Here is a 9043-nt window from a genome sequence, read left to right as displayed (position 1 = left end):
AGAGTGGCTAGGGTTTCACTCTTCAATTTGATATAAAATATATATATATATATATATATATATATATATATATATATATATATATATATATATATATATATATATATATATATATTCATTTAATCGCATGACTATATATATATATTAGTTTCCCATTTGCCTGCACTTTCTTTAAAATTCATCTATGCCCCTTAGTCAATTACCATAATGCCCTCATATTTTATACATTCTCCATGAACTTCTATCTCTTTTCACTCCCCACAATTTCAACTAATTTTGAGTGAAAAGACCATTTTACCCTTAATGCAAGTTTAAGGCATTCTTCACATTTTCTCAAAAAACACTTTAACAAAAATCAACTAAGGGGTATGAAAGCATAAATTAAATTAGTACCTCCATGTAGGCGTTACACCACTCTTTCATCTAATTATGAGTGAAATACCATTTTACCCCTAACAACGTTTTAAAGCTTTCCTCACACTTGTTCAAGATAACTCAAACTATGATTCAACTAAGGGTATTAGGGCATAAATAAACTACGTACCTTAATGTGGGTGTTACATGTTGTTAGAGTAGATGCCCTAGAGCCAATCAATTATTGTAGAATTGACTCTTTGTAATAATGTTCATAATCAATAAAAGAACATTTTCTATATCGCGTAAATCATTATTATTGCAATATGATTGATATATGTCCTTAGAATGTGTACAACTGACGAGGGTATCAAGTGTTTCAAATCTTGATAGTAGAAACCTAAAGCACATATGGTGGCCATTCAAGAAACGTCCGTAGCCCCAGTATTATTTTGAAGTATGGCACAAATAATACGTAAGGCTATCATAGTGTTGAAAGACCCTGTCGAAAGGCAATGACTGATCTCACTTGTCAAGGTTTTTGGTGACAACCTGGTGCAACACATGGGTGCTTGTTGTAGGCGAATACACCGCAGCAAGGTCACTGGATGACCCACCAGAGGATTCCATATAGATGGTAACCCCAGGTCTATGGAAAAATCCTCTAACGAATGGTGGTGCATGTGATCCTTAGACTTGAGATCACGAGGCCTTGTGCAATGATAGTGTAGTTGACACTAGCCTAACGCAGTTCTATTAGAGCTTCAATACGTGGTGATTGGCTGCATCGAGGAGTGTATCAAGACTATGGTGGATCGAAGAGGATTCATCACTCCGGGTAGGGAGAAGTTATCTCAGGCCAATTCAGTATATGGCAATGACATTAAACTGTGGCACATGGGATTGAGTTGTGCTCTATCCAGTTATAATACGGGTCATTGGTCAGAAACTGAATACATAATATTGAGAGTAACCGGAGGTTGACACTATTTCTATGCTGTCTCGTCGAGATAATGTATGATGAAAGGATCGAATTGCACGGTAAGCCATATGTTGACTGGTACTACTTTGTTGAACCGAATATCGGGTGGCCATGATGTCTTGCTAGGGGCAATCTTGGTCTGGTGTATAGTAAGACAATTAATTGGTGTTAATTCGATACTATACATGCTGGTATGATGAGGAGCCTATGGGTCAACACATAGAAGATAATTTAAGAATCAGGAAGAAAGAAGGCGTTTTGTCTTTTTAAGGGAAAGAGTATTTGTAATTTCACAGTGCAATTAAATTGCTGAGGTCGTAGCTTTATTTATTTTAGAAAAATTAATAAGTGAAATTACGTTTAAATGTGTGTTCGCACATATTTAAATATATTACATTAGTTAAATGTTAATATATATTAATTAATTTTAATTGAGATAATGATGGAAATAAAAATATCAAATTGGGAGTTTTGGTAACATGGGGTGTTTGGGTGGAGCCCAAGCCATTCCATATGGGAATAGGGCAACTTGATTTACTATAAAAAGAAAAGTGTGTTAATTGAAATGTGATTTATTTTTCTTTGAAATAAAAAACACAGAGCCCTTTTTATACACACTCCCACGGCAGAAACCTTTTGCCCAAATCAATTCAATTTGATTCTTTTTTCTTTAATCTTAAACACTCTAGAAATCCCTCTTTAGTTTTTTTGTGATTGTCTTCGTGTGGACTACGTGGTTCGATCTACACTTGGATCAGTAGCAAAAACATTCATTGACAATTTGGAGGAGCCCCAAAGTGCGTATGGTTTCTAAACTCATGCTTAACCTTTTTGCAGATTTTACTTTAATATATTTGTAAAATTATACCTTGATCTTGGCTCATGTAAACGATCCTTATATATTATTTTTTGTTCCGCTGCATATATGGACCGGTTTTCTAAACATGTCACACAGCCACGTATCATATTAACAAATATATGTGAACAATGGCCATCCATCAAATATGGATAGGCGTCTGTGATTATTGGATGGCTGTTCATTTTGAATGGACTCCCGTCCATGAGAAAATAACAATGGACTCTATCCATAATATATAGACGAGAGTCCATTATAGATGGGTGTCCACCTAGAATAGACGTCGTCCATAGTTTAAATTAAAAAAATTTGAAAACAAAATCATGGACACCCGTCCAAATATATGGACTGGCGTTCCTACGAATGGACGTACGTCCCCATTAGATGGACGCCTGTCCATTATTTAAATAAAAAATTTTACACAAAAATCATGGAGTGTGCCGGCCATTGCCATGTAGATCATTTTCCCATCATCATTTCTTTTAAAAAAATAAAAATTCTGACTACTTACAAGGCTCAGAGGTTGCATTGTCAAAACGTCAATGAACTAGCTCTCAACTCCTACTCCCCTAATCCATCTCCGTCAACACAAAACATTGTTAGGAAACAGTCATCTATGGAGCGAGAAAACAAAATAATTTACATTCGAGATCGTTCCTTAGAAACAAGTTTAGGGCACAAAAATTACAGTTTTACATTATAATAGAATCTGCAGAAAGAACAATTTAAAGTTTAGAAATCACAAACGTTTGGAGGCTCGCTCAAGTTTGTCTCTAAAGGATTTGCTACTGCACCTAGTGTAGGATCGAACAGCTGGTAGTCCACACGAAGATAACTCTAACGAACTAAAGAGGCATTTGCTAGATCCTCTTTTGTCTTTAGAACCAAGAACAAAACCAAAAATTTTGTTTCAGAATAAGCAACCTCCCGTGGGAGAGAAGAGAAGGGGCTGGAGGTTTTGTTTTGAGTGAAACAAAATTATTATATTTCACAAAGTGTTGCACTTATATAGTGCAACATTATACCCTATTCCATCAGGAATGGGCTTGGGCACCAACCCAAACAACTCTTGTATCCAAACGCCCCTTAAGATATTTTTTAATTTTAATTATTATTGTTATTTCAATTAAATAATAAATTATATATATATTATATATATATATTATATATATATATATATATATATATATATAATAATATATATATATATATTATTTCATATATTGACATTTAGCAATAACAATAATTCATTTAAATATATGCGAACACATATTTAAATATAATTTCACTATTTATTTTATTAACAAATTAAATAAAGGCTACGACCTTAGCAAATTTTATTGCCTGGAAAATTACCAAAATACATATTTGCCAAAAAGATGAAAACTGTAACACCCCACTTGAGGTACGTACTTAGATTTGCTGTATTACTTAAACGTTCATGATTTAGCTTCAAATGAGTTTGTATGTCTCATGGTTGGTTGGTAAGTCTTTAATTGAAATGGTATGTTGAGTTGGTTGATTGGTTGCTTGAAATTGGTTGAAATTTGGTGAATTTTGGAAATCCAATCTTCGCCGGGGTGAAGATGAAGCTTCGCCGCGCGAGGAGAAGCTGCAACCAGGGTAGGTTTGCCTGTTTCACCGGGGCGACGGAAAGTTTCTCGCCGCGGCGAAGAGCCTAACAAAAAGTTTCTTGAATTTTCTAGAGAATTCTTCCTTGGGGCATAATGACCATTTACCCTAATTAGTAGGAATAGTGGGGAGTAAAATGTAAGGGTAGAGAATGTGTTGGTAATAAGGGTGTATTTGCAAAGACTCAAAGGGTATGGATGGAATTTCCAAGGAGAGCAAGGGCAAAATGGGAAATGATGGATATTATATGAGCTAAAAGAGTTAAAGTACAGAGAAACCCTTATTCATTCATTCCACCGCCTCTTCCATTGTCTAATTTCTCTCAATTTCTCCATCCAATCTTCTAAGATTTCTAAGGGGTTTAAGAGAGCTTTTGAGTAATTTTGAGTAGAGATTTCATCTAAAGCATCCTAAGGTAAGGATTGCTTTAGATGTGAGTTTGCTTATAGTTAAGTGAAGTCTTATTTGGTTGTATTGTTCTTGTTGTTGTTTTGAGTTGTAGAGAGGAGACAAGACAACAAAGGAAAGGAAAAGTGCTAGAGAAGTCACTTTTTCACAAGGTAAGTAAATCCAAACTAAATTGAGATTTAAGAATTTATTTGAGTAGAGATTGTGTATGCATATGTATGTATTATGCTTGCTGAGAAATTGAGATGTTATGAGTATTTATCTATGTTGATATGAATTTAATTGAGTTATGGAAGTGTTGTGATTGCATAATGATGAGTTGAGTTGATTGAAGTTGGAGGGAGTTTTGAGCAAACCCTATGGAGTGTTTTGCCTTGACAGGAAATTAGGTGTATGAGGGAGTTTTCCTCCCATTTGATGAATTAAAGAGAAGAGTAGAGTTATAGATAAGTAGAGTTTGGTATGCACATGAGTTTGAGGAAATGCCTAAGTGAAATCTGCCCTGTCACAGCTATGACTTTCTAAGTGAATTTTTGGCATCTTACAGATTGAACTGGGCTGAGACCAAAAATCAAAGTTGTAGCCCTGTTTTAAGCTTTAAAACGAGACTAAAACCGTAGCAATATGATGTGTATAACGCAAGTATGCCCTTTTTAGGGTGACCTGTGGCAGAATGACTGTTTTGATGCAATATTGCATTTGGCATTTCATAAGTGGCATTAGTGAGCATGAGCTGTCCATATGCCTTTTTTTATGCACTTAAGAAGTAGCTTGGGATATATAGAGAGTTTGAGCATAAGCTACCTTAAGAGTAAAGAGAAAGAGAGAATGAGCACTAGAGAACAAAGAGAAAAGAGAATAGAGTAGGTTATGCGATGGGGAACCCGTGAGTAATGGGTAGAGGTTCCGCATATACGTCGCATTGAGAGAGCGGCATGAGTATGAGAGAGAGAGAAAAGTGGTGTAGCTCGTGAGAGTGCATGCGGATGAGGGCTATACCTGAGTACCGAGAGAGAGATTATACACTCACATGGCCAAGGGTTCCGAATCCATGCATAACCAAGTCCGATCGGCTAGAATGAGTAGAAGTCACGTAGAGTGGGGGTGAGTCCCGGCCGTGCCTCGGTAAGATGAGGCCGTGACTACTAAAGAGAGTTAGTAGAAAAGAGTTATGAGAAAGGAAAGTATAGAGAAGTATAAATAGAGAGTAATTGAGAACTGTAAGGAAAGAATTAGAGAGAGATAGTACGGGGATAGATGCGTAGAGGATTTACTTACTGAGCATTAGTTGTGCTCACCCCGTTGTTTTTATGTTTTGCAGGATCTAGGTGAGGACACGGTCGGATGGGCGTCGGCAAGCGAGAGGAAATGGCTACATGTCACCTTGTTTTGATGTTTTGTACATGATACAACTTTTGTATTTAAGAATGTATATATTTAATAAAAGAAAAATTTGGGCCCAACCTTTTATACTACTTATATGTATTTTATTATGTACATGTTTATGAGTATTTGAGTAGAAAGCGGCTATTACAAAAACGCCCTCTTATAAACTGGTTCTTAAATTATGTTCTATGTAGTGACCGTAGGCTCTTTATCATACCGGCAGTGTGGTAGCATCGTGATTAACACCAATTAATCGTCTCATACACAGACCAAGATATGCCCCTAGCAAGGCATCATGGCCACCCGAATATTCGGATATGGTTACTGTACAATCCAATCCTTTCATCAAATGTTATCTTGACGAGACCGAGGCATAGAAATAGTGTCAACCTCGGTTACTCTCGAATTAGTATTCAGTTACTGGACCAATGACCTGAATTATAAACTGGATAGAGCAACAACTTAATCCCACCATGGCACAGTTTTAGTGTCATTGCCATTTATTGGATTACGCCATGAGATAATTTCTCCCATACCTAGGAGTGATGAATCCTCTGTCGATCCACCATAGTCTTGATACACCTTGATACAGCCAATCATTACCTATTGATAGCTCGAATAGAATTGCGATGGGCTAGTGTCAAAATGCACCAATCGGTGCACAAGGTGCTTTGGTGATCTCAAGTCTAAGGATCACATGCACCACCATTCATTAGAGGATTTTTCCATAGACACTGGGGGTACCATCCATATGGAATCTTGGTGGGTTAGTCCAGTGAACTTGCTCACAATACAGCCCATGTGTTGCACTAGGTTGTCACCAAAAACCTTGATAAGTGAGATCAATCACTGCCTTTCGACAAAGTCTTTCAACTATAACAGACTTATCGTATTGTCTAATATTGGGGCAACGAACGTTCCTAGAATGGCCACTATATGTGCTCCTAGGGTTCTCACAATCAAGATTTGAAACACTTGATACCCCTGTCACGATTCTACCATTCAAGGACATATATCAGTGCATACAATGATTATTTACGCGATATAGAATAAGATGCATTTTATGATCAATGAACATTATTACAAAGAGTCAATTCTACAATAGGCTCTAGGGAATACTCTAACAATTGCCACTTGCACGATTAGCCAATCATTCATGTATTTAATACCAAATGATCTCAAGTGCCTTTCATGCTTCTGCTGCAACAGAGGCTTTGTCAGTGGATCTACGAGATTGTCGTCAGTATGCACTTTACTGATCTGTAGATCTTTCTTCTCAACTATTTCTCTGATGAGATAGAATCATCTGAGTATGTGTCTGGACTTCTGATAAGACCGTGGTTCCCTGGCTTGAGTGATTGCTCCATTGTTGTCACAATAGATGTCTATTGAATCAACAATCATGGAAACCACACCAAGTTTAGTGACAAAATTCTTAATCCAGACTGCCTCCTTGGCCGCGTCTGATAATGCAATATACTCAGCCTCCATTGTAGAGTCCGCTATAATGCTTTGCTTGGAGCTCTTCCAGCTCATTGCACCCCTATTGAGACAGAATACAAACCCTGATTAAGATCGCTAATCATCTTTGTCCGTTTGGAAACTAGTATCATTGTATCCTTTTACAGTGAGCTCATCTTCCCCTCCATAAACCAAGAACATATCCTTAGTCCTTTTCAGGTACTTAAGAATGTTCTTGAACACCATCTAGTGACGCTTACCTAGATCCGATTGATATCTACTGCAAGTGCTCAAAGCACATGAGACATCAATCTGAGTACATAACATGGCATACATGATAGATCCAATTGCTAATGCATATGGGATCCTCTTCATCCTATCTCTCTCATCTTGTGTTCTAGGACACATTTCCTTAGAGAGATAAACACCATGTGACATCGGAAGAAATCCATTTTTGGATTCTTCCATACTGAATCTTTTCAATACTTTGTCAATATATGCACTCTGACTCAGGCCAAGCAACCTACGCGATCTATCACGATAGATCTTTATTCCAAGGATGTAGGCTGCTTCCCCTAAGTCCTTCATGGACAAGCACTCGGAAACCAAGTCTTTACCGACTACAAGTTTGGTAAATCATCCCCGATCAGAAGTATGTTATCGACATACAACACTAGGAATGCCACTATGCTCCCACTCACTTTCTTGTAAACACAAGGCTCATCTTCATTCTTGATAAAACCGAATTCTTTTATGGCTTCATCAAAACGAATGTTCTAGCTCCTTGAAGCTTGCTTGAGTCCATATATGGATCTTTGCAACTTGCATGCCCTATCAGCTTGCCCATCAAGAACAAAACCATCGGGTTGTGTCATATACACATCCTCTTCAAGGTTTCCATTCAGGAAAGCTGTGTTGACATCCATTTGCCAAATTTCGTAGTCATGACATGCAGCAATCGCAAGTATAATCCAGATGGATTTAATCATGGCAACTGGTGAAAAGGTTTCTTTATAGTCAATACCATGAATTTGTTTGAAACCTTTGGCAACCAGTCGTGCCTTATAAGTATGCACCTTGCCATCCATGTCAGTCTTTTTCTTGAAGACCCATTTACATCCTATGGGTTTTACCCATTCAGGTGGTTCCACCAGAGACCATACTTGGTTTTGGTACATGGAGTCCATCTCAGATTTCATGGCTTCAAGCCATTTAATGGAATCTAGATCCGATATAGCATCTTAGTAGGTTCTAGGTTTGTCGTCTTGGTAGACTAGTACATAACTATGTTGAGTCACGAGATAACCGTATCTCTTGGGCTCATGGCGTACTTTCCCAGATCTACATAGATCTTGTGCTACCTGAGGTGGTTCACTTTGATCCACAAATTGTGGAGTAACTTCCTCTTGATGTTTGATGCGCCGTTACTACAACATTCATAAATAACAAGTGCACTAATCGCACAAAGTAATAAAGTGATGAGTGAGTGAGTATCGTTCCCACGAGGATTGGTTGTTAAGCACTAAGTTTTCTACTGTTTTCAAGTTGGAGCAATCGAATTCGTTTGGATTAATGGGAGAAAATTAAACTAAAACAAAAACAAAATTTGCTAACTAATAAAAACTAAATTATGAAAGCAAGATTAAAAACAAGGGTAATATCAATTCAAACAAACGGGTAGGGTTTTGACTTCATTCGGACTCTATGGATTAAGCCTACGGATTATGCTATTTCCATATTCACATGCATTGATTGTAAATCAAATTCTCTAAATTGTAAAACATACCTTCTCAGGCTATGTTTTCCTACTCTTCCCTATTAAACTTCTGCACCCAACAATTTGAAGATTAATAGCTCTAAGTTCATTAAGCACATGGAATCCTAGATTGATTTCATTGATTCTCAAATCTATCTCTAGCATTCAATACTACAATGGTGATTACCCAAGAAGCCTAACATGATTC

Source organism: Pistacia vera, unplaced genomic scaffold (assembly GCF_008641045.1).
Source record: "Pistacia vera cultivar Batoury unplaced genomic scaffold, PisVer_v2 Contig400, whole genome shotgun sequence".
NCBI lineage: Eukaryota > Viridiplantae > Streptophyta > Magnoliopsida > Sapindales > Anacardiaceae > Pistacia > Pistacia vera.
This window is presented reverse-complemented; position numbering follows the sequence as displayed.